The 25831-nt window shown below is 41.4% G+C and overlaps 1 long non-coding RNA gene across 1 annotated transcript; it reads right to left on the reverse strand.

The window, feature by feature from the left end:
* Positions 1 to 1846: 1846 nt before the first annotated feature.
* On the reverse strand, positions 1847 to 17131 carry LOC123576501. Its single transcript, XR_006701445.1, has 3 exons — positions 17010 to 17131; positions 16730 to 16856; positions 1847 to 1886 (listed from the first exon to the last, which is right to left on the reverse strand). It is a non-coding gene; the product is annotated as an uncharacterized LOC123576501 (long non-coding RNA).
* Positions 17132 to 25831: the final 8700 nt, after the last annotated feature.

Raw genomic sequence — 25831 nt, forward strand, 5'->3', positions numbered from 1 at the left:
TAGATCTTAAAAGTTCTTATAAGAAAAAGAATTTATAACTGTTTTGTGTTGATAGATGTTAGCTAAATTAGACGTACTATTGTGATCATTTTGCAATATATACAAATATCAAACTATTATGTTGTATACTTAAATCAAGTAATATAATGTTAATGTCAAGTAGTGATAATGTAATAACAAATAATATAATGTTATATGTCAATTATATCTTTAAAAAAACAGGTTCTGAGTTAATAGTGCCCCAGGCAACTGACATATACAAACCTTTCCTGGAGAAAACAACTTTCAATGGAGGACCCAAAGAATTTCCACAGGTACAATCTCAACAATCAAGAGCTCACAAAGAAAAATATCATTTAATACCCAGGAAACAAGTCTCCATGAGCTAGAGCCAGAAAAAAAACAACAAAACAACAGAATCAGACCCACCAAGAATTCTAAAATTGGAATTATTAAACATATAAAAGCATATATGTAAAATATTTAAAGAATAAAAATTTTAGGGGCGCCTGGGTGGCGCAGTCGGTTAAGCGTCCGACTTCAGCCAGGTCACGATCTCGCGGTCCGTGAGTTCGAGCCCCGTGTCAGGCTCTGGGCTGATGGCTCGGAGCCTGGAGCCTGCTTCCGATTCTGTGTCTCCCTCTCTCTCTGACCCTCCCCCGTTCACGCTCTGTCTCTCTCTGTCCCAAAAATAAATAAACGTTGAAAAAAAAAAATTAAAAAATAAAATAAAATAAAAATTTTATAGGACCGAGGTTTGGAAAATTAAAAAATACAAGAATTGAAATGTAAAGAATTACGTTGGGTTTAACTGCAGATGAGACATATGAAGAGAGATTTATAGAATGAAAAATAAATCTGAAGGAATTACACAGAATGAGGTGTGAAGAACAAGAACAAGTAAATCTGAAAGATCAAAAGAAAAGATAGTAAAGTCTAACAAATGTCTAGTTGGGATTTCAAAAGAAGAAATAAAGAAACAGAGTCAGAGATAGTATTTAAAGTGAGAGTAGATTAAAATTCTCTAAAACTCATAGGATAAAAAGCTTCACATTCAAGAATCTCAAAGAATCCCAAGCAAAATAAATCGAAAGACACCCGTGGGAGGTACCTGGGTGGCTCAGTCAGTATAGAGACTGACTCTTGGTTTTATCTCAGGTCATGACCTCAGGGTTACGGGATTAAGCCCTGTGTCAGGCTCTGTGCTTAGCATAGAGCCTGTTTTAAGATTCTCTCCCTCTGCCCCTCCCTCCTGCTCACACTGGTTCTCTCTAAAACATTAATGAATTAATTTAATTTTAAAAGATACATCATAGTCAAGTTGCAAAACACCACAGACCAACAGCAAGCAACCTTCTCCTGAATAGGGTTAGTTAGTAACAATTTTAGTTTTTTGGGTGAGAGGTGGTGTGTGGGCTAGTTTGCTGACTCCTGACACAGGCAAAAATAAATTAAACACAACTAGAGAGGAAAGACAGATTACCTATAAAGAAATGACATTTAGTTTGGTATCTGACTTCTCAATAGCAAAAATTAAGACAGTGGAACCAGGTCCTCAACATGTTAACAGAAAAAAACACCAACCTAAAATTCTATCAGTCAAAATAACTTTCATAGATGGAAAGAAGAAAAAAAAGTTATTTCAGTCCAAATAACTTTCATAGATGGAAAGAAGTAAAAAGTCATCTATTAAAAGCAAAAACTGTGGGAATTGCCAGGGCGGCTCAGTAGGTTAAGCGTTCGACTTTGGTTCAGATTGTGATCTCACTGTTCATGAGTTTGAGCCCCGCATCAGGCTCTGTGCTGACAGCTCAGAGACTGGAACCTACTTCGGCTTCTGTGTCTCCCTCTCTCTCTGCCCCTCCTCCACTTGTACTCTCTCTCTCCTTCAAAAAGAAATAAACATTTAAAAAAATTTTTTTTTAAACAAACAAACAAAAACCAAAACTGTGGGCGTCTGGGTAGCTCCGTTGGTTGAGTGTCTTACTCTTGACTTCAGCTCAGGTCATGATCCCAGGGCTGTGGGATCAAGTCCTGCATCCAGCTCCACACTCAGCCCAGAGTTTAAGATTCTCTCTTGAAAAAAAAAAAAAAAAAAAAAGAAAGAAAGAAAAAGAAAAGAAAGAAAATTAATAAACAAAGAAATGCTTCAAAAAAAGATCCTCTCTCTCTCTCCCTCTCTGTCTCTCTTTCTCTCCCCCTGCCCTCTCCTCTGCTTGTGCTCTGTCTGTAAAATAATTTTTTTTAGAAATGAAAGAAAAACAAAAACTGAAATTAGCTGCAAACATACTCTTACTTAAGAAACAAATTCCAAAGGATATATTTCAAGCACCAGGAAAGTGATCCCAGATGAAAGGTCTTAAAAAAAAAAAAAAAGAAAGAAAGAAAGAAATCATGAGAATTAAACTATAAGAAAATGATTGGAAATACGACAAAATTTGTCTTATGGCCCAGAATATAATCTATCTTAATGAAATTTGTTTGGACTATTGAAAAGAATATGAATATGTACTGTGCTCGTCTGGGTGGAGTATTCAATAATTGTCAATTAGGTCAAATCTTTGGTCACTGTATTATCTATTGCTGCATGAAAATTACCCTAAAAGAATTAACATTTATTATTTCACAAAGTTTCTAAAGGAATCTAGAAGTGGCTTAGCTAGGTAGTTCTGGCTCAGTGTCCCTCATGGAGTTGTCTTTCAAGCTGTTGCCCAGAGCTGCAGTCTCTGAAGACTTGCCTGGACCTAAGGATCCATTCCCAAGCTCTGTCACATGACTATTGGCAGGAGGCCATAGTCCCTTAGTTCCAGGCCCTCCATAGGGCTGTTCACATGATGGCTTCCCCCACAGTGAACAATCCAAGAAAGAGAGAACATAGGTGTGCAGGGTAGAAAATATAGTCTTAAATACAGAGAACAAATTGAAGATTGTTGGGGGAGGGGAGAAAGTGGGGGAGAGGGGGAAATGGGTGATGGGCATTGAGGAGGGCACTTGTTGGGATGGGCACCGGGTATTGTATGTAACTGATGAATCATGGGAATCTACTCCCAAAGTCAAGAGCACAATGTATACACTGTATGTTAACTAATTCAACAATAAATTATGGAAAGAGAAAGAAAGAAAGAAAGAAAGAGAGAAAGAAAGAAAGAAAGAAAGAAAGAAAGAAAGAAAGAGAAAGAAAGAAAGGCTGTCTTTAGCAACCTAATCTTAAAAGTGACATGCCATCACCTCTGCTATATGATATAGGGCTCTCAGATCAACACTCGTATAATGTGAAGGGGACCACACATAGGTATGAATACCAGAAGGCGGGACCAGACCCTGCAACTGAGTTGTTCCAGTTTCTATATCCTTACTGATTTTGTTTGGTCTGCTTGTTCTACCGATTACTGAAAGAAGAATGTTGACATTTCCAACTATAATTACGATTATGTCTATTTCTCCTTTTGGTTCTATCATTTTTTGCTTTATGTATTTTGGAGCCATGTTTTTAAGTGCATACACATTTGGGATTGTTACATCTTCTTAAGCTACTGTACCCTTTATCATTATAGGAAGTCCTTCCTTATCACTGGGTTAGAAATTGACTTTGTCTGATACTAATATAACCAGCCTTGATTTCTTTTATATACTCTTCTCATCCATTTACTTTGATCCTATATATGTCTTGACATTTACAATGGGGTCTCCCACATTCCCTGGCTTGTGATTCCCCTCCTCCATTTTCAAAGCAATGGTGGGCAGAGCCTTTCTTGTGCTGCCATTTCGCCACTTCTCTGCAACCAGAAAAGCTTCTCCACTTTTAAGGACTCATGTGATTATATTCGGCCCACCTTGATAATCCAGAATAAATCCCATCTCAAGGCCCTTAATTTGAGGACCTTCATCTCTCCAAAGAGCTTTTTGTGTGACTGATACTCCTACCTTCTGATCTCTCTAAGGTATGGGCAAAAGGTTGTGCAGCCACACCCTCAGTTTACCTGCAGTATTCAACAATGTCAGCTTTATGAAGAAGGCCTTTAAAAAGTTATAATTTTGCAGGTTATCTGGAATTTTCTCCTCAAGGTAAGAGCAGTATCCTTTTGCAGCTTTCTACATTTTAATTAATGGTGGAAACTCTACTTAATATTTAATAATAAAAAAAAAAACCTTTTTTAAAGAAATAGGAAAAAAAAATGAAACTATTGAGTGTGAGGTGAGCCAGAGTAGGTGCTAATCACATAACTGAGAAGTTGGCTACAAGACATACAAGTACATTTTTTTTAAAAAAGATAAGACTCTGGTAGTTTACTTTTGATTCATTTTTTTTTTTTAAAGCTAAATACAAAGATATGATTCCTGGTTGAACCATCACAAAGACTGGCATATTTGGAGAAGGGGCCAAGATGGAGGAACAGCATGGAAGTTTTCTTGCGTCTCTCATCCCTGAAATGCAGCCAGACCAACACGAAACCATCCTGCACACCTAGAAAACTGATTGGAGGATTAACACAACAATCCGCACAACCTGAACCACAGAATTCAGCAGGCACGCGGCGCGGAGAGGTGAACTGGGGGAGAGAGAAGCCGCAGAGGGCAGGGAGCTGTTTTTGCTTGCAGAGAGAGGACAGAGATGCGGGGGTGGCAGGGCTGAGGGGGGGGATGGAGTTCGGGAAAAGAACCCCCCCATAAAAGCAGCTGGAAAGAAAGTGAAAAACTGGAAGCAGCTACGGTCGACACCACAGTCCCTCAGAAGTGAGGGGTTGGAGAGAGGAGCAAACATGGCAGAGAAGTAGGGGGACCCAAAGTTCTCTCCTCTCTCAAACAAAGCAGTGTTGAGTCCAAAGGCCTTTGAACTCCAAGAATCCAGGAGGCAAAGAAATAGAGTCACTTCCAGGGACTCATTGGGACAACCTGATGGGCCATATGTAGGACTTCAGGGAATAGACAGCAGGCCCACGGTGCAGGCGGGACATACCTACACCAAACCACGCCCCTCCATGCTTGGTGGCTGAGTATCGACTAGAGTGCGATTGACACTGAAGAACCAGACAGCCCCTCCTCCAGACCAGTGTTGTTGGATTGCCTGATTTAATTCTCCGACAATTCTTATTATATAGATATATTCTTCCATCCTTCTTATCGCTTCCCTCCTCTAATCTTATTATTCTGGTTGTTGGTTTGTTTGAGCGGACACATTATTTAATCCATTCTGTTGATATATGTTCTACACCTCCTTCTTTATTTTCCTTTCTCTCTCTCTCTGGATTAAGCCAAATAGTTTCTCTGTCTGGTCAATTTTTATTTTTCCCCCACCCCTGTCATTTCTCTCTTTGTATGGGGTAAGGTCTCTGCCACCAGCTTCGCCTCGACCCTGTTGTTTACTTGTAGCTGGTGTTTCTGGTTTTTTTGTTTTGGGGGATTTTTTTTGTTTTTGTGTGTGTTTACATGTTTTTGTTTTCTATTTGTATTTTGTTTGTTTTCCTTTCTGGGGCTACTTCAATGAACAAATCAAAGTACACCTGGTAGAGGGTCCAAAACATCACTAAGAGTAGGGAGATAAAGTACCCAAAGTCACAACAACAGTGAGCAAGTAACATTCTTCAAACAAAAACAAAAACAAAAACAAAAACAAAAACCTCCTGAAGGGCCAGGCCCTGGACAATGTATGACCCTCTTTAATATAGTAATGCTATCATAAGGGGCACATAACAAGCTTTTAAAACACATAAGGGACAGAAAACTAGCCAAAATGACAAAATGGAAGAATTCTCCTCAAAAGAAATTCCAGGAAGAAATGACAGCTAAAGCATTGATCCAAACAGATATAAACAATATAGCTGAACAAGAATTTAGAATAATCATCATAAGATAAATCACTGGGCTTGAAAAAAGCACAGGAGACAGCAGAGAATCTATTGCTGCAGAATTCAAGGAACTAAAAAATAGTCATGATGAATTAAAAAATGCTATAAATGAGGTACAAAATAAATTGGAGGCAGCAACAGGGAAGATTGAAGAGGCAGAGGGGAGATTAAGTGAAATAGAAGATAAAATTATGGAAAAAGATGAAACTGAAAAAAAGAGAAAAAAATTCTGGACCATGGGTGGAGAATTAGAGAACTAAGTGACTCAATGAAGCAGAACAATATCAGTATCATAGGAGTTCCAGAAGAAGAAGAGAGAAAGGGGCCAAAGGTGTACTTGAACAAATCATAACTGAGAACTTCCCCAATCTGGGGAAGGAAACAGACATTGAACTCAGGAGGCACAAAGAACTTCCTTCAGATGTAACAGGAATTTATCTTCTGCATGACATATCATAGTGAAACTGGCAAAATACAAAGATAAAGAGAATTCTGAAAGCAGCTAGGGACAAACGGGCCTTAACCTACAAGGGTAGACACATAAGGGTGGTAACAGACCTAACTACTGAAACTTGGCAGGCCAGAAAGGAATGGCAGGAAATCTTCAATGTGATGAACAGAAAAAATATGCAGCCGAGAATCCTTTATCCAGCAAGCCTGTCATTCAGAATTGACAGAGAGATAAAGGTTTTCCCAAACAAACAAAAACTGAAGGAATTCATTACCACTAAACCAGCCCTACAAGAGATCCTAAGGGGGATCCTGTGAGACAAAACACCAGAGACATCACTACCAGCATGAAACCTACAGATAACATAAGGACTCTAAACCCATGTCTTTCAATAATAACACTGGATGTATATGGACTAAATGCTCCAATCGAGACATAGGGTATCAGAATGGATAAAAAACCAAGACCCATCTATTTACTGTCTACAAGAGACCCATTTTAGACCTGAGGATACCTTCAGATTGAAAATGAGGGGATGGAGAATTATCTATCATGCTACTGGAAGTCAAAAGAAAGCTGGAGTAGCCATACTTATATCAGACAAGCTAGATTTTAAACTAAAGGCTGTAACAAGAGATGAAGAAGGGCATTATATAATATTTACAGGGTCTATCCATCAAGAAGGGCTAAGAATTATAGATGATTATGCACCGAATTAGAAAGCACCCAAATATATAAAACAATTAATCACAAACATAACCAATCTTATTGGTAAGAATACAGTAATTACAGGGGACTTTAATACTCCACTTACAACAATGAATAGATCATCTAGGCAGAAAATCAATAAAGAAATAATGGCCCTGAATGACACACTGGACCAGATGGACTTGACAGATGTATTTAGAACTATCCTAAAGCAGCAGAATACACATTCTTCTCGAGTGCACATGGAACATTCTCCAAGACAGATCACATACTGTGTCACAAAACAGCCCTCAATAAACATAAAAGAATTGAGATCATACCATGCACATTTTCAGATCACAAGGCTATGAAACTTGAAATCAACTGCAGGAAAACGTTTGGAAAACCTCCAAATGCATGGAGGTTAAAGAATATCCTACTAAAGAATGAATGAGTCAATCAGGCAATTAAAGAAGAAATCTAGAAATAGATGGAAACAAATGAAAATGAAAACACAACAATCCAAACCCTTTGGGATGCAGCAAAGGCAGTCCTAAGAGGAAAATACATTGCAATCCAGGCCTATCTCAAGAAGCAAGAAAAATCCCAAATACAAAATCTTACAACACACCTAAAGGAACAAGAAGCAGAACAGCAAAGAAACCCCAAGTCCAGCAGAAGAGAAACAATAAAGATCGGAGCAGAAATAAACAATACAGAATCCAAAACAACAAACAAAGAACAAAAAACAGTAGTACAAATCAATGAAACTAAGAGCTGGGTTTTTGAAAAAAAAAAAAAAAAAATTGATAAACCCCTAGCCAGACTTCTCAAAAAGAGAGATGATCCAAATAGATAAAACCACGAATGAAAATGGATTTATCACAACCAATCCCTCAGAAATACAGGAAATTATCAGAGAATACTATGAAAAATTATATGCCAACAAACCAGACAGCCTGGAAGAAATGGACAAATTCCTAGACACCCACACACTACCAAAACTCAAACGGGAAGAAATAGAAAATTTGAACAGACTCATAACTGGTGAAGAAACTGAATCAGTTAACAAAAATCTCTGAACAAGCAAGAGTCCTGGGCCACATAGCTTCCCGGGGGAATTCTACCAGACATTTAAAGCAGAGATAATACCTATCCTTCTCAAGTTGTTCCAAAAAATAGAAAGGGAAGGATAACTTCTGGACTTATTCTATGAAGCCAGCATTACCTTGATTCCCAAACCAGACAGAGACCCCACAAAAAAGAAGAACTACAGACCAATATAATATCCCTGATGAACACAGATGTAAAAATTCTCAACAAGATACTAGCAAATCGAATTCAACAGCATATAAAAAGAATTATTCACCACGATCAAGTGGGATTCATTCCTGGGCTGCAGGGCTGGTTCGATGTTTGCAAATTAATCAATGTGATTCATCGCATTAATAAAAGAAAGGATAAGAACCATATGATCCTATCAATAGATACAGAAAAAGCATTTGACAAAATACAGCATCCTTTCTTAATAAAAACCCTCAAGAATGTCGGGATAGAAGGAACATACTTAAACATCATAAAAGCCATATATGGAAAGCCCACAGCTAATAGCATCCTCAATGGAGAAAAACTGAGAGCTTTCCCCCTGAGATCAGGAACACGACAGGGATGTCCACTCTCACCGTTGTTGTCTAACATAGTGTTGGAAGTCCTAGCATCAACAATCAGACAACAAAATGAAATAAAAGGCATCAAAATAGGCAAAGAACAAGTCAAACTTTCACTTTTTACAGACGACATGATACTCTACATGGAAAACCTGAAAGACTCCACCAACAGTCTGCTAGAACTGATACATGAATTAAGCAAAGTCGCAGGGTACAAAAATCAATGTACATAAATCAGTTGCATTTTTATACACCAGTAATGAAGCAACAGAAGGAGAAATAATGATGCTGATCCCATTTACAATTGTAACAAGGACCAAAAAATACCTAGGAATAAACCTAACCAAGGATGCAAAAGATCTATATGCTGAAAACTATAGGAAGCTTATGAAGGAAATTGAAGAAGACACAAAGAAATGGAAAAACATCCCATGCTCATGGATTGGAAGAATAAATATTGTTAAAATGTCAATACTACTCAAAGCAATCTACACATTCAATGCAATCCCAATCAAAATTGCACTAGCATTGTTCTCAAAGCTAGAAAAAGGAATCCTAAAATTTGTATGGAATCACAGAAGACCCCAAATAACCAAAGCAATATTGAAGAAGAAAACCATAGCGGGAGGCATCACAATCCCAGACTTTAGCCTCTACTACAAAGCTGTAATCATCAAGACAGTATGGTGTTGGCACAAAAACAGACACATAGACCAATGGAATAGAATAGAGAATCCAGAGTCAGACCCACAAAAGATGGCCAACTCATCTTTAACAAAGCAGGAAAGAGTATCCAATGGAAAAGACAGTCTCTTTAACAAATGGTGCTGGGAGAACTGGACAGCAACATGCAGAAGAATGAAACTAGACCACTTTCTTACACCATACACAAAAATAACTCAAAATGGATGAAAGACCTAAATGTGAGACAGGAAACCATCAAAACCCTAGAGGAGAAAGCAGGCAACAACCTCTTTGACCTCAGCTGCAGCAATTTCTTACTGGACACATCTCCAAAGGCAAGGGAATGAAAAGCAAAAATGAACTACTGGGACCTCATCAAGATAAAAGGCTTCTGCACTGCAAAGGAAACAATCAAAAAACCTAAAGGTAACTGATGGAATGGGAAACAATATTTGCAAATGACATATCAGAGGAAGGGTTAGTGTCCAAAATCTATAAAGAACTTACCAAACTCAACATCTGAAAAACAAATAATCCAGTGACAAAATGGGCAAAAGACATGAATAGACACTTTTCCAAAGAAGACATCCAGATGGCCAACAGACACATGAAAAGATGCTCAACGTCACTCCTCATCAGGGAAATACAAATCAAAACCACACTGAGATAGCACCTCACACCAGTCAGAGTGGCTAAAATGAACAAATCAGGAAACTGTAGATGCTGGCAAGGATGTGGAGAAATGGGAACCCTCTGGCACTCTTGGTGGGAACGCAAACTGGTGCAGCTTCTCTGGAAAACAGTGCGGAGGCTCCTCAAAAAATTAAAAATAGAACTACCCTACGACTCAGCAATTGCACTACTAGGTATTTATCCAAGGGATACAGGTGTGCTGTTTCGAAGGGGCACATGCACCCCAATGTTTATAGCAGCACTTTCAGCAATAGCCAAATTATGGAAGGAGCCTAAATGTCCATCAACTGGTGAGTGGATAAAGATGTGGTTTATACATACGATGGAATACTACTTGGCAATGAGAAAGAATGAAATCCTGCCATTTGCAGCAATGCAGATAGAACTGGAAGGTATTATGCTGAATGAAATAAGTCAGTCAGAGAAAGACAGATATCCTATGTTTTCATTCATTTGTGGATCTTGAGAAACTTAACAGAAGACCACGGAGGAAGGGAAGGGGAAAAAAATAGTTACAAACAGAGAGGGAGGGAGGCACACCACAAGAGACTCTTAAATACAGAGAACAAACTGAGGGTGAATGGGGGGGGTGGGGGAGAGAGAAAATGGGTGATGGGCATGGAGGAGGGCACTTGTTGGGATGAGCACTGGGTGTTGTATGGAAGCCAATTTGACAATAAATTCTATTTTTAAGATAAATAAATAAAGATAAAATAATAAATAAGTTTTGTTTTTAGAAAAATTAACAAAAACAAACAAAAACAAAAAAAATTTTTTAGGAAAAAAAAAAAGACTGGCATATTCGATTCCATCTGGTAAACAAGATAAATGGTCCCTGGAGGGGCCTTAGCGCCACTTACCCTCATTTACCAGAATTAGCACAATACAAGCATGGATGAACATACAACACATCCTTCTTCCTATGGACACCACCTGCACCCCAAGGGTGGGGACAAGGTGACTCCAGCATTTACCACAAAGGACAATACATGTTGACAGCTAGCAAAATCTATCCTAAAGTCTAGGAACCAGAGACGACACCTTCCCTCAATCCTATTTTTTGTCCCTAAAAGGAGACAAAGCATCACATCCTAATCCATTACCAAAAGGGGCAGGTATTCGTTTCTGTCACAGAAATAGGGTTCGAAAGAACCCCAAATGTACTTCCTTGCCCCAAGCAAAGTCAACATAAATTGGTTTGTGGAATACCTAGCAAGACTGGAAGATGTGTTTTCTATACATATAAAAATAGCAAATTTGTTCCTCCTTTGGGCTGTGTCTCTGTGCAAAAAGAACTATTTGTTTTTATGGCATCCTTTTTCTGCTATTTTTCCACATTTTTAATGGAAATAACTAAAATGTATGTAAACTGTAATCAGTTATTACATGACCTCAAGTCATTGCTACGCGGCAGGGACTTTTTTTTTCTTTTAAAACTTCCAAGACCCTGTTGGGTCAAGGCAAGGAACAAAGAAACAGCATCAAAAATTAAAGACGGAGTTTAATCTCTGCCAAGCATACTCCCACAAGTCACCATCAGGGGCCCCAGCTGGCCTGAAACCAGTAAGTGGTTCTCGCTCATTGGTATGGAAATTTCTTATTTCCTCAGCATTTCTGCTCCTGGGGAAGCTATCTAGCACGGGGCTCTCAGAAGTCCCAGGGGACACAGGGTCTTGTGCAGCATGTGTTTACAAAATTGAGGCCAGCCAAGGACGAGGGTGTTTGAGGTCACCTGGGTCCGTGCACAGCATAACTTGGAGGATGTGTCTTCGGTCCCATGGTCGTGCCTGGTTAAGTCTGGCCTTGCGTGGAGTCTCAGAGGAGGAAAAACTTTCAAAGGAGGAAGAAGATACAAAACAAGAACACCTCCTCCCTGTGCCCCCATGATAGGCTTGCCAGCTAGTGCCCAGAGTGTGTTGGTTGAGCTGTTCAACTCCCTACAATAAATGTGTGGTCCAATGCTGTGAAAAGGACATAGCCCATGCAGATGAGGGAAAGTGGGATGCCAGCACTGCCTGCTCCATGCCAGGCACGGTGCCCATGTCTAGATGTGTATGAACTCTAAATCCAACACTATCTAATAAAACTCACACTGTATCCCTATTGGACCAATGCAGAAACCAGCTCCCAGAGGGGAAGTCACTTGTACAGGTAATACAGCTAGTCAGCGGCGAAACAAAGATTCGGCCCCATGAAAGCCCTCCCAACTGCCTCTCTCCTGCAGAAGTACATTTCCACTCTCACCTCCCCGAAGCAGCTCTATCTGACCAGGAGAAAAGCTGCATATAATCCTGTATCAGCCTCCCTGGGCCGGTCAGGTTGTGCCTGGGGTATTTTTTGGGGTCTCCAATGATGCGGTCTTCGTCTGTCCTATTTGAGGCACTCTGTCAAAGCTAGTGTTTCTTCAGAAAATGTCAAATGCTAGCTTTGTCCCGACACTCAGTTAGGAAATGAAGTTGAAACGCTTGGCCCCAAGATCGCTCTGCTTTTAGTGAGAGAGCCCCTCCTGAGACCCAAGGCTCCCGAGTTCTCCAATGAAGCTCCTGAGGGAGCCTTCCACAGCCAGAAGCCTCAAGCTTCGGGCTGCCTTCTGCAGGATGTCAGATGTCAATACCAGATTGAGTAAGAAAAAACTTTCCCTTCGAACTGGAGCTGTTGCGTGAAGTCTCAGCTTGGAAGGTCTTTGCCATAGTAGAGCTGCCTAAGAGCCTTGAGGACAGCCAACACCTGCTAAACCAGAATTCTGCATTCCTTCCTTGGTAGAAGGCAATGGGTGCCTTAGGCACCCACCTCCACAGCAAGGACTAAAAATCAGGTGGCAACTTGAGGAATGCCCCTCCCAGCTTCGCCTACCTGAATCCTATCCTTTCTTCAAGACCTAGGTCAAGGTTTGCCCCTTCCTGATGTCTTTCTTGACTAGCTAGACCTTTTCAGTGATTCCTCCAACCTCCAGCTACATGGCTTGGGGCAAAGCCTCACTTTTGTTTCCTCGTGTCTAGACTGTCAATACCAATGGTACCCCCCAAATCGGCCTTTTGGGAGGGCTAAAGGACATAATTCATGGAAGTGACCTGCACAGAACAGTGTTTGATTCGCCTCCCTTGCACGTATCATTGTTTGCCATTGTATATTCATTTGTGTGGTTGTTTGACTAATACTGTCTTTTCCATTAAAAGACGTGCGTGGTGAAGCCAGAAGCTCTGCTTTGCTCATCTCTGTACGTAACGAGTCCCAGCACACTAGCCCATCACAGATAATTGGTAAATATTTGGTGAAAATGTGAATGTATGAGTGAATAGAAGGCACTTCATAAATGTTTGCTGGATTATAAGAGCACGATGCCCCTGGAAATGTTGCTAATGTTATTTCTTGACTTAGGCGATGGCTGTATCCATAAGGCAATACCCGTGTTTCAAAATGTAGGTTTTATTATTATTCAGATGGGCAAGTCCGGAAGATCAGGAGATACCTTCTATTGAAAAGGTACTTTGTTATGGTCCCCAAGAAGAAGGGACTGGCCATGGGGAAGGGGAGCACACGGTTGACCTTTGAGCACACTGTGCACAGGGCTTTCTGTGATGGAAATCAACCCAGTGAACTTTACCAGATAAGGGAGGAGAGCACCTACAAAGTTGCCAGGAAACATGACTCTTGACCTGAGTTTTGAAGGATGCATAGGAGTTCTTCGGGCACGGGGCTCGTTAGGGTGAAAGTGATCCGTGCAGAGAAAAACATGCACAGAGTGGAAATGCAGGGCAGGCATATGCCTGGAAGACCCCAGTGTGTCTATGAGATATAAGAGATGATAGTAGGGGCCAGGCCGTTCTCTAACAGACTCTAGAAGAGTCCAGAATTCATTTTCAGTGGTCAAATTCCATTATTTAGTATACGCTGGCCATTTGAAATAGCCAAATTCCAAACACAAACACATGAGATTACTTCCCATCACTTGTCCTTTCCAGCGGTCCAATCTTAAAACCAAAAGGCTGGCCTTTGGCTTTGATGGAAACACCCGAAGCGCTCTGTCTCTGTAGGACCGGACGTTCGTCACACCCAACTGTCTCTCCCAAGAGAGACACTGCTCACCAAGAAGCAGGATTCTGCTGGGGACAAAGGGAGGCAGGGGGTGAAGGCTGCCCTGACCCCTTCCCACCGCACATCAACCCTGGCATAACCGCACCAACTCACCATCTGGCAGGGCCACTCCAACAGCTGCAGGCTGTTAGTCCTGGTGACATCTCTGTCCTCCTGGTTCTCATCAGTGTGACTGGCAAAGGGGAAGATGGGCATGTTTCTGTGCTCAGCGCGGCGCTCTGGCTCTTGCTGCCTCTTCCTTCGGCTCTGACTTCAGCCTCCACCTGCCTCCCAGAGTTCTGCCCTCAAAGGAGACAGAACCCCAGAACAGGTTCTCATCCCTGGCCTCCTACCAGCGCCCAAGGACCTTCTGATTCAGAGGGACTCGGTAAGCAGAGCCCCTCTGGGTCCTTAAAGCACCACCGTGATTTGGAGCACAGCCAGAACTAAGATCGACGTTTCCCCCAGTCTCTGTATCATCCTCCAGCCGTCCTGCCAGTGTGGGTCTTTGACAGGACAAATGGGAAAGAAGTTGGCCCTTTCCGGCTCCCTGCAGCCAAATACAGTTCCTCACCTATCTGAGGATAACACACGCTGTGCTTTTTCAAAGAGCTTTCGTATACTTGTCTCATTTCACCTTGTGCATCAAAACCCCACGCTGTGGGTAAAGCCACCGGTGCTACAAGTCAAGAGCCAGTTAAAGGCGGATTTGGAACCGGGCATCTGGTGTCCCTGGCTCCTGGCCTGGTACATTTCATAGACCACCACATAGCCATGTGTCGACTCTTGGTACGGCTGTGCTTTGAATTAATGACTATCTCTTTGTGCGGAAGGCAATCCAATGGCTAATCCAGAGCTTATGTGGAACTGCCCGTAAGTGGCATCGACCAGGGTCTCATCAACCACAGAGACTTCTCCATGTCTGCGGGAAAAGTCAGGGTCACCGCCTCCAGGCCCCGGTCAGGGTGAAATGCCTTCACACCAGCTAGGAAAAGGAATTCACTGAGGGCTGACAGAATCTCCCTCACTCTGAGGGAAAACATCAGCCACTGGGCCTGCGGAGAAACCGATGTGCACCGGATGGAATTGGGAGCAATTTTCACTGAGGGATCAGAAGCCCACAGGAGCTAAGGCAAGCAAAGGGTTCACCGTTTAAGATACAGAGAAACCTGGGGGCACCTGGGTGGCTCAGTCGGTTAAGCTCTGACTTCGGCTCAGGTCATGATCTTGTGGTCCAGTCCGTGAGTTCGAGTCCCACATTGGGCTCTGGGCTGACAGCTCAGAGCCTGGAGCCTGCTCCGGCTTCTGTGTCTCCCTCTCTCTCTGCCCCTCCCCCACTCGGTCTTGCGCACTCCCTCTATCTCAAAGGTAAATAAATATTTTAAAAAAAAATTTTTTTTTTTTTAAGATACAGAGAAACTTAAGAGAACCTAGCTTGACCAAAAAAGTACAGCTGGGCCTCAAGGAAAACAGAAGAATGAACAGCAACATCTCTCTCTCTCTCCTCCTCCTCCTCCTCCTCCCCCTCCTCCCCCCACCCTGTCATCTTTCATCTCAGCCTCTCTCTGTATGCCTGGTCACTTACCTTCTCTACATACTGGTTTCTCTGGTTGCTCAGGGCTCCTACTCCATTATCCTTTCATCCTGTCTATTGCTTTGTCTGACCTGCCTCAGCATGAAGCTTTGGCTCTATCTGTACTTGACCCCTACAGCTACCAAATAAATCCTGTAGTTGGGCATGTCCCAACTCAAGAGCTGGGAGAAAGGATCCAGGGGTTCCGCTAGGCTGGCAAGGCCCATCCCCAATCCACTCATCTGATTCCCGGGGCACTGAGTCCCATGGGATGCCACCAAGACCCCCCCCCCCCCCCTTCAGGAGAGACCGATTTCTTAGGACTGAGCCTAGACAAGCACGCCCACAGGTCTATCTCAGAAAGGCAAGGCCTCATTTCTAGAGGCCACCAAGCTAAAGTCTGCCAAGCAGTGTTGGAACATGGGTCATAACAATAGCGAGTAATACGTTAAAGGCCAGAACACGGAGTCTATTAGATGACATCCTCACTAAGGAAGTGGTTGTCTAGAACAGTGATTATGTAATCGCTTTTAATAAATGAAATTCTGCGAGTAGAGCAAAATGCCACAAAACTTACTAGGAAAAAAAAAAAAAAAAAAAAAAAAAAGCCCCACCAGATTCAATGAGAAGACAGGTCTGCTTCAGGTGAAACTCTAAAACTTGGATAAGCACGAAACATCCTGAACCGGGACTCAGGCGACCCGAGTTTTCATTCAGGCTGTGTTATGAACCTTCCATCTGGCAGTCTGTCCTTCTCTGTCTTGCTAACTCCTAACTGATTTTATTTTCAAGACTCAACCCCAGATAGTCCCTGCTCTGTGCTCCCATGGGGCCCTCCACATAACCCCATGATGGGGTTGTCCTTAAATGGTTGGCTCACCATCTGCCTCTCTCACTAGAAGTAAGTTCCTTTAGCACACAACTGCTATTTGTATCCCCGGTTATATCCCAGCGTTTTCCTGACATACAGCAGGCACTCAATAAATGTTGTTCAACTGAACTGATTTTACAACATGCTTATCTGTGCCGCAAACAAAGGCACGCATACTGCTACCTGGATGAAACCGTTGAGACCTCTTGGGACAGGCGGAGGGTCACCGCTGGATGGACATCGCAGAGGTGGTGAGACAGCGGGTATTCTAGAGCACAGCCAGCCCTTCCTAGGACATGGAGGTCTCCTCCTGTAATACTAGGAAGAAATCGCATATTCCTAAGCTCGAAATCAATGTAGTTCTTTCCAAGGCACATTTGATTACAAAAGGAAAGCCTGCATGTAAAAACAAATAGCAGAGTAATGTCAGAAAAATGACAGATAGGAAGCCCCAAGCTCTCACCCCTTCCACAGAAACATTAAAAAACAAGCAGAAACTGTCAGAACACATTTTATGAGAACTCTGGAAAACAGTCAAAAGTTTACAGCAACCAAGTGAAAGCTGGATCAAGAAAAAGGCACTTCAAAATTCCACACATCTTTTCTGGCTATTCTGGAGGCCCTTCCCCCATCCCTTCCCCCTTGACTGTAGTCTTAAAGTGGCAACAGCCTTAAAGTGGCCTCAGTCTTAAAGCAGCAACGGTCTTAGTGACAACAAGCTTAAAGATGCAGCAGCCTGATTTCCCAGGGTGGGACAATTTTTCTGGGTTTGGGAGGGAGAAGAACACACTTTATTTGCAAATTCTTGTGTAGGTCACATATATGTGAGCCACATGTGTCTTCTTTTTTTTTTTAAATTTTTTAATGTTTATTTATTTCTGAGACAGAGAGAGACAGAGCATGAGTGGGGGAGGGAGAGAGAGAGAGACACACACAGAATCAGAAGCAGGCTCCAGGCTCCGAGCTGTCAGCACAGAGCCTGATGTGGGGCTCACACCCACGAACCATGAGATCATGAACTGAGCTGAAGTCAGACACTCAACTGCTCAACCGACTGAGCCACCCAGGTGCCCCCCCTTTTTCTTAATTTTTTTTAATGTTTATTTCTGAGACAGAGAGAGACAGAGCATGAGTGGGGGGCCACATGTCTCTTCTAACCTGTCTGAAGATTACCTGAACGGCTGATACAAAGTGCTTCTCTCTGCTTGCCTGACTCAGAAATCAGACCGAAAGAGCTCAAAAACATGACAAGCTGAATTAACAACCTTCAGATGCCTGGAAAAAAAAGATTATAGTCCAACATACAATAGACAACATAAGGCAAAGCTGTAGAGAGTTCTTCTAGGAAATTAGGACATTTAAAGCAACCAGGCATCTATACAGACACATGGATTCCTAAAGCAAGATGCAATCTCAGAAAAACCTGAGAAGACTCTAAGCTTTCACCTTGAACTGATCTTTAGGCACGGTGCAGGCCTGACTAAAAGACGAGAACCCAGGCACAGAACCAATTTGCAGAGTCAGAGAGCTCCTGGCTTTTAAAGAATTCTCCGTCAAACCATCAGCTGAATGCAAGCTAAGAAACAGAGACTTCGGTCACCACATGAACACGAAACAGTCTTTGAAATAATACTTTGAGAATGTCACTAATCAAATAGACTAGTCCAGCCTTCAACAACTGAAAAAGCCAGCAAATCCTTGGGAAGGAGAAGAATTTGGTTTCCCAAATCACCACGTAATAACAGCCAAGTGTACAATTTTCAGTGAAAAATCATAAGGGCATGCAAAGAAACATGAAGGTATGGCTCAGCCAAGGTAATAAAATTAATTGAAACAGTCACTGAGGAAGGCCAGAAAACAGATTTACTAGACAAGCATTTTTTTAATGGTCTAAAAGATCAAACTACCAAAGGAAAACATGGACAAAGAATGAAAGAAAATCAAGAATACAATGTATAAGCAGAATGACAACATCAATAAGGATATATAAATTATTATTTTTTTTAATGTTTTTTTTTTTTTAATTTTTTTTTTCAACGTTTATTTATTTTTGGGACAGAGAGAGACAGAGCATGAACGGGGGAGGGGCAGAGAGAGAGGGAGACACAGAATCAGAAACAGGCTCCAGGCTCTGAGCCATCAGCCCAGAGCCCGACGCGGGGCTCGAACTCACGGACCGCAAGATCGTGACCTGGCTGAAGTCGGACGCTTAACCGACTGCGCCACCCAGGCGCCCCTAATGTTTATTTTTGAGAGAGAGAGAGAGAGAGAGAGAGAGAGACAGAGTACAAGCAGGGGAGGGGCAGAGAGAAAGAGAGACTAAGAATCTGAAGCAGGCTCCAGGCTCTGAGCGGTCAGCACAGAGCTTGACGCGGGGCTCGAACCCACGAACTGTGAGATCATGCCCTGAGCCGAAGTCGGACGCTTAACCGACTGAGCCACCCAGGCGCCCCAGGAGATATAAATTATTTTTAAAAACTGAAATTTTAGAGCTGAAAAGGACATTAAACTGAAATGGAAAATTAAATAGAGGGCTCAAAAGCAGATTTGAGCAGACAGAAGAAAGAATCAGCAAACTTGAAAATAGGATAATTGAGGGGCGCCTGGGTGGCGCAGTCGGTTGGGCGTCCGACTTCAGCCAGGTCACGATCTCTCGGATCCGTGAGTTCGAGCCCCGCGTCGGGCTCTGGGCTGATGGCTCAGAGCCTGGAGCCTGTTTCCGATTCTGTGTCTCCCTCTCTCTCTGCCCCTCCCCCGTTCATGCTCTGTCTCTCTCTGTCCCAAAAATAAATAAACGTTGAAAAAAAAATTAAAAAAAAAAGAAAATAGGATAATTGAAATTATCGAGTCTGAGAAGTAGAAAGAAAAAAGAATGAAGAAAAGTGAATAAAGCCTAAGAAACCTTAGGCCTTACACTATCAAGTAGAGCAACATACACGTTATGGGAGTCCCAGGGGGTGAAGAGAGAGAAAGAAATAACAATATTTGAAGAAACAGTTGTTGAAAACTTCCCAAATTCAAGAAAGTCAAACGTTAGTAGGATAAATACCAAAGAGAATATTAAAAGAAAAGAGAGAAGTGACTCTCTCTCAATTTAGCCCATAATCACACTAGAGAGTAATTCAAAGCCATTAGAAAAAATAAAAAGCATTGATAAAGGTAACTACAGAGATAAATATGAGAGACCAATAAATATAAAATCCAGTATTATTGTGCTTTTGGTATGGTTTTTAAACTCTCTTTTCCCTACATGCTTTAATAAGCAAATCTATTAAACAATAGTTATCATTCTATGTTAATGGGCATAACAAATGCAAAAAGATGTAATTTGTGACTTTCGTGATATAAAAGGGAGAGACAGGTGCCTAGGAGCAGGGTATTTGTACATTATTGAAAATAAGTTGGCAGTATTAAAATTAGGTTGTTAAAAGTTTAAGCTATTAATAATAATCCCCATTAATCCAGCGATATCCTGATAACAGAGCCAGATAAAGATATCACAAGAGAAAACTACAGACCAACAAGCTTTACGAATAGTATGCAAAATCCTCAAAATACTAGCAAACCAAATTTAGCAGCATATTTTTTTAATGTTTATTTATTTATTTTGAGAGAGAGAGAGAGAGAGAGAGAGAGAAAGTGAGCAGGGAAGGGCCAGAGAAAGAGAGGGAAAGAGAGAGAGGGAATCCCAAGCAGGCTCCACGCAGTCAGTGCAGAGCCCAACACAGGGCTCGAACTCACATTAAAAAATGGGCAAAACCCTTGAACAGGCATTTCTCCAAAGAACATATACAAATGGATGATAAATACCTAAAAGATATTCAACGTCATATTCATTAGGAAACTGCAAGTCAAAACCACAGTACAACGTCTATTATTAAATTTTACAAATACAATTAGTGTTGACAAAGCTGTGGAGAAAGCGGAACCCTCTTGCACTTCTGATGGGAATGTAACACGATGCAGCTGCTGTGGGACACAGGTTGGCAGTTCTTCAAACAGTTAAACATAGGCTTGCCATGTGGCCCGGCAACTCAACTCATAGGTATGTACTCAAAGAATCAAAAGCAAGTGTTCCAACAGATGCTTCTCCTCCAATATTCACAGCAGCAATATTTACGACAGCCAAAAGTTGGAAACAACCTAAGTGTCCATCAACAGATAAATGGACAGACAAAATGTCGTATACACATGCAATGGAATATTATTCAGCCTTAATGAAAAAAGAAAAGAAGAAAATTCTCAGCCATGCTACAACATGGTTGTACCTTGAAGACATTTTGCTGAGTGAATGAAATCAGACACGAAAGGACAAATACTAAATGATTCCACTTATAGGAGGTAACTAGAGAGGTCAAATTCATAGATAAAAGTATAATAGTGATCACCAGGGGCTTCCAGGAGGGAGTAATAAGGAGTCATCGTCTGATGGGTATAGAATGTGAACTGGGGATGTTGAAAAGGTTTTGGAAGTAGATAGTGATGATAGTTATACAACCCAGTGAATGTACTCAATGTCCCTTATTTACACACCTAAAAATGGTTGAGATGGTAAATTTTATGTTATGCGTATTTTACCACAATATTTAAAAATTAAAATAGTATTAAAGGATCACCCCAGGTGGAAGAGTGGAGGTTGGTGCTTCTTCTCAGGACTATTCAGGGCACAAAAAAGGCATCTGTGAGAGCAGGCTGCTGACTCAGTCTGCAATCAGGGAGCTCTGTGCTTACGTTGCACCCCACGTTTCGGCTGTTGTGAATAATGTTGCCATGAACATTGGTATACAAATATTTGAGGCCTGTCTTCAGTTCTCTTGGGTATATACCTTCCACGCTTGAAGTCAAGTGGGGTGTGTGTTAGGATCTTTCAGGTTATAGCACTCACCAAAACTAACTTAAGACACGTCCATTAATGCCTCAACTATACCCTTACTAAGGGACAATAATTGGCCTACATTAGCTGCCTTCTTCTGGTCTAATAACCTGTAACCAGGGAGACAGGATCACATAGAGAGCTACAAAGAGCCCCCCATGGCTATTGTGTGTACTTGAGGGCAAAACAGACAAACCAAGAGGTATCCACAGTGGTGGGTGGGAGGCACCAGAATATAATTAATAACACAATGTACTAAAGGTTGGTGGGAGCACAGAGCTACAGGACTGTATCAGAGGGACTCTAGAATCTACATAGTAGGGACAGAAAAGAAGACGCCATATTGAAACAGCAGCTACATACAAGGTTGAACTATATTTTTGTTTGTTTTTTATTTTCCAAAGCCAAAACCAAGAAGGACAATCCTAGCAAGGTGGAGATGGGAAACAACAGGACCTGAGGTGGGTCAGAGGGACTTGGAAAGTTTCAATTCGCATAGCTAGTAACAGGCAGATTGAACAAATGTATCCAATCCAAAAGCCTACCCTCTTCCCTTTACTTATCCAAAAGCCTACCCTCTTCCCTTTACTTATCACTGTAATTCTTTGGGTAGAAAAATATTTTGCTAGTCTGAGCAAGTGTGAAAAAGAAAAGCTCATGTAGTTACGATTTTGTTTGTTTGCTGATATATTGCCTTGTTTTTATTAAGTTTCTGAGAGGCATATAACAATACATTGTTTTCAAAAATAACTAATTAAACATTGACCATGTGGCAAGTACGTGCTAAAGCTTTTACCTATACTGTTATATTTGATCTGCAGTAACCTTTTACAGTAGGAAGTATTATTATCTCCATTTTTTGGATGCAAAAAAACTGGGATTTGAAAAGTCTTTAAGTAATTGCACAATGTGATACAGCTAATAATTCAAGTAAGCTAGAATTCAAGTCAACTATGAGCCCACAAGCTCTCAACTGTTATGCTAAATAGTTGAGAAGTCAAGGTTAAGGGAAACCATGAATAAGAAATTACATCCTGATGGGGTGCCTGGGTGGCTCAGTCGGTTGAGCGTCCGGCTTCAGCTCAGGTCATGATGTCACAGTTTGTGGGTTCGAGCCCCGCATTGGGCTCTGTGCTGACGGCTCGGAGCCTGGAGCCTGCTTCGAATTCTGTGTCTCCCTCTCTCTCTGCTCCTCCCCCACTCATGTTCTCTCTCTCTCTCCTTCAAAAATAAATAAAAACACTAAAAAAAAATTAAAAAAAAATTACATCCTGATTATCCCCTAGAATTATATTCCATAGTGTCCTGATTAGAAGCCAGGAATAAGTCAAAGATATTAAAGATTCCTAGTAGACAAATAAAAAAGGGAAGAATACTAATTTTAAGAGTCACAATATCCTTAAGCTAAATTTAGGATAGCCCCAATTTTTCTGATACTGGGAGAATTTTACCCATGAGTCATCAAAAAGAGAACACAGTGTGATATCATAGATAATGTCCTGACGACATCTTTATAGTTAAGACTATGATGAGTTTTAGAACTCATACACTTGCAACTCACACACTTAATTGTAGTCAGCATAAAACCAAAGAACATGTGAGTTTAGGAAGTTTTTGATAAGGCCAAACTAATGGGGTCCAGTTCACAGCTCCCTGAAGAATTAGTTAGGACCAGTGTGTGTGTGTGTGTGTGTGTGTGTGTGTGTGTGTGTGTGTGTACATGGGTTCCTCCAGGGACTCCTCCACACATATTTGAATAAGAATTATACAGGGAGCGCTAGTTGGGATTTCTGCGATGAATCGGGAGTGGAGTCTATGTTGCTAATTAAAAGCAGAGCCCCAGAGAGGGATGTGGGCTAAAATTATGGCAGTAAGAAACATTTACCTGGATGGACGGTCACCCTACCTACATGGAATAATTTGGGTTTGATCAATAGTATCTCATAAAAAATGTTAAAAAGCAAAATTCGGTGGAAATTATTTTAAGAACGATATGTGAAATGCAAATTTACATGCCAATGCTACTTTGTGTTCCCTCGAGTGTTTTGAAAATAAACACGGTGATTCTTACTGTTTAAACGGCAAGTAGGAGAAAACATTTTAATAATCTAATAAACAACAACCAGTTCCTACCATCAGAACACAGACAGAAGTTAGTAAGGCAGCTCCCCGTTGACGCCAGTTTGATCACTCGATACAAATCTGTTGTTTGAAAGATTGTCCTCTCTTCTTTAAAGTGGAAATAAAGTGCCTTATAAATGAAGTTTTTATTAGGTATTGAAAGAAAGCAATGACAATTTTATAAAGAGCTTCGAATGAGGTGAAATTGGTAAGCAAGGAATATTGGTGGCACATACATCAAAATACATGAAGACGCCAAATAAAATATTACTTGGAATGTCAGCCAGGTTAAAATAGAGAACGAAATATTCAGATGTGTCTATTTAAGCTAGGAATAGGATGGACAGTCAACTGTCCTACTGCTACAAAGAATTCAATTTGGCTCATTAAAAATCCAGTATCCTTGGATTGCAGCATAAAAGCTGAACTGTTGAGTCCATTTGAGAATCATCTGTGATAGTTTTTGCTCGTGACAAGATTTTCATGAGACGGTTTGAAATTAATGGTGGCTCAAACCAAGGACTCGGCCAAAAAGGAATGTTTTCCGTGTACATCTTAATGAGAGAAGAAACCAGGATGATACAATTAGTGAAAATTAGTTCTTTATAGAACTAATTAGAGACACCAGAGAAAGTTCCCCAAGGGGAAATGGGGACCTATCCCAACGTGTTACAAACCATTTTTAGTGCCGTGATAGAAAATGGTACATCAACCCACTGCCTCGCAGCAAGATAAGCTCCATGAGGGCAGACTGGTCTGTTTGTACTCCCAGCACCCACAACAAACAGCATGGCACCTAAATGCTGCTCAAGAGGTATCTGTTAAGAGAATGAATGCTTTTGAGCGAGTGAATGTCATTTACATGCAGAAGTAAATGCCTGCCAAACCTTGGGAATAAGGTTACCCTCTGGGAATTAAACTAATAATAAGATACACTAAAGATCGGGGGCGCCCGGGTGGTTCAGTCAGTTGAGCCTCCCACTGCGGCTCAGGTCATGATCTCGCGATTCGTGAGTTCAAGCCCCACATCAGGCTCTCTGCTTGCTGTCAGGGCAGACTCCACTTCAGACCCTCTGTCCCTCTCTCTCTGCCCCTCCCCTGCTTGCGCGCACTCAAAAATAAGTAAAACAATTTTTTTAAAAAAGATATACTGAAAGTCCATAGCTATCTGTAAAAAAAATCCAAAAGATTGCCTAGATAGGGGAGAAGGGGATTTGGGACTTCTAGGTGTAATTAAGCTATGTGGGATAGTATCAGGAGTCATGATATAAACATAATTTCAACTCAGAAAATAGAAGACTAATTTTTTATATGCTGCTGGGAAAAAAAAAAAAACTATAGAACTGAATGGGATCTGGGAAATAACAGATCAGAGATGAAGAATTTTTAATTTTTCTGTTGAATCACTGTATTGTACACCTGAAACTAATACCTTAATTATGTTGGAATTAAAAAACAATACAATAAAGAAAAATAAATAAACAACCACGTTTTACAAGTATATTTGATGACAAAACAGTCACCATCTAATGGTAAATAAAATTTGAGATTACAGATGGTATTTGCTTAATTAAGTTAAATTAAACCTACACATACCTTGAAGGAAAAAAAAATCTCAAATTATGAAAGTGATAATGTCTAAATACTAAAGAAAAAAAGGGGGGGGCACCTGGGTGGCTCAGTTGATTAAGAGTCCGACTTCAGCTCAGGCCATGATCTCGGAGTTCACGAGTTCGAGCCCCGCACCAGGTTCTGTGCTGACAGCTCAGAGCCTGGAACCTGCTTCAGATTTGTGTCTCCCTCTCTCTCTGCCCCTCCCCTGCTCACATTCTGTCTGTCTCTCTCTCAGAAATAAACATTAAAATTTTTTTTTAATAATAATTTTAATTTTTCCGAATCCCTTCCTAGCCAGAAAGTAGGCTCCACGAGGGAAGAGATTATTTTTCTGTTGAGATGGATGGGTCGGCGGGTAGGTAGACCAAGGGAGAGACCATCCTTTCACTCATTTCTTCACGCGTGGACAAATTTGTCCCTGTTAATCCAGCCACGATCCGGGAGAAAGAGTTACTGACTCTGTCCAACAGAGGGCTTCTCACGTGCATCTCGACCACATTGTGGCTCTGCTCCACGGAGCTGCTCCAGGAACAGTCAGGGTGCTAGTCGGGTTAGAGGAAGCTATGCTGCAGGGAAACAACCCGGAAATCTCAGTGGCCGCGCAGCTGCCACGGGCCTGGCTGTTCCCCAGGGAAGCTACTTCAGGCAGTTGTACGAGGATCCGGATTGAACCCATC

The sequence above is a fragment of the Leopardus geoffroyi genome, chromosome D2, assembly GCF_018350155.1.
Source record: "Leopardus geoffroyi isolate Oge1 chromosome D2, O.geoffroyi_Oge1_pat1.0, whole genome shotgun sequence".
NCBI classification, from domain to species: domain Eukaryota; kingdom Metazoa; phylum Chordata; class Mammalia; order Carnivora; family Felidae; genus Leopardus; species Leopardus geoffroyi.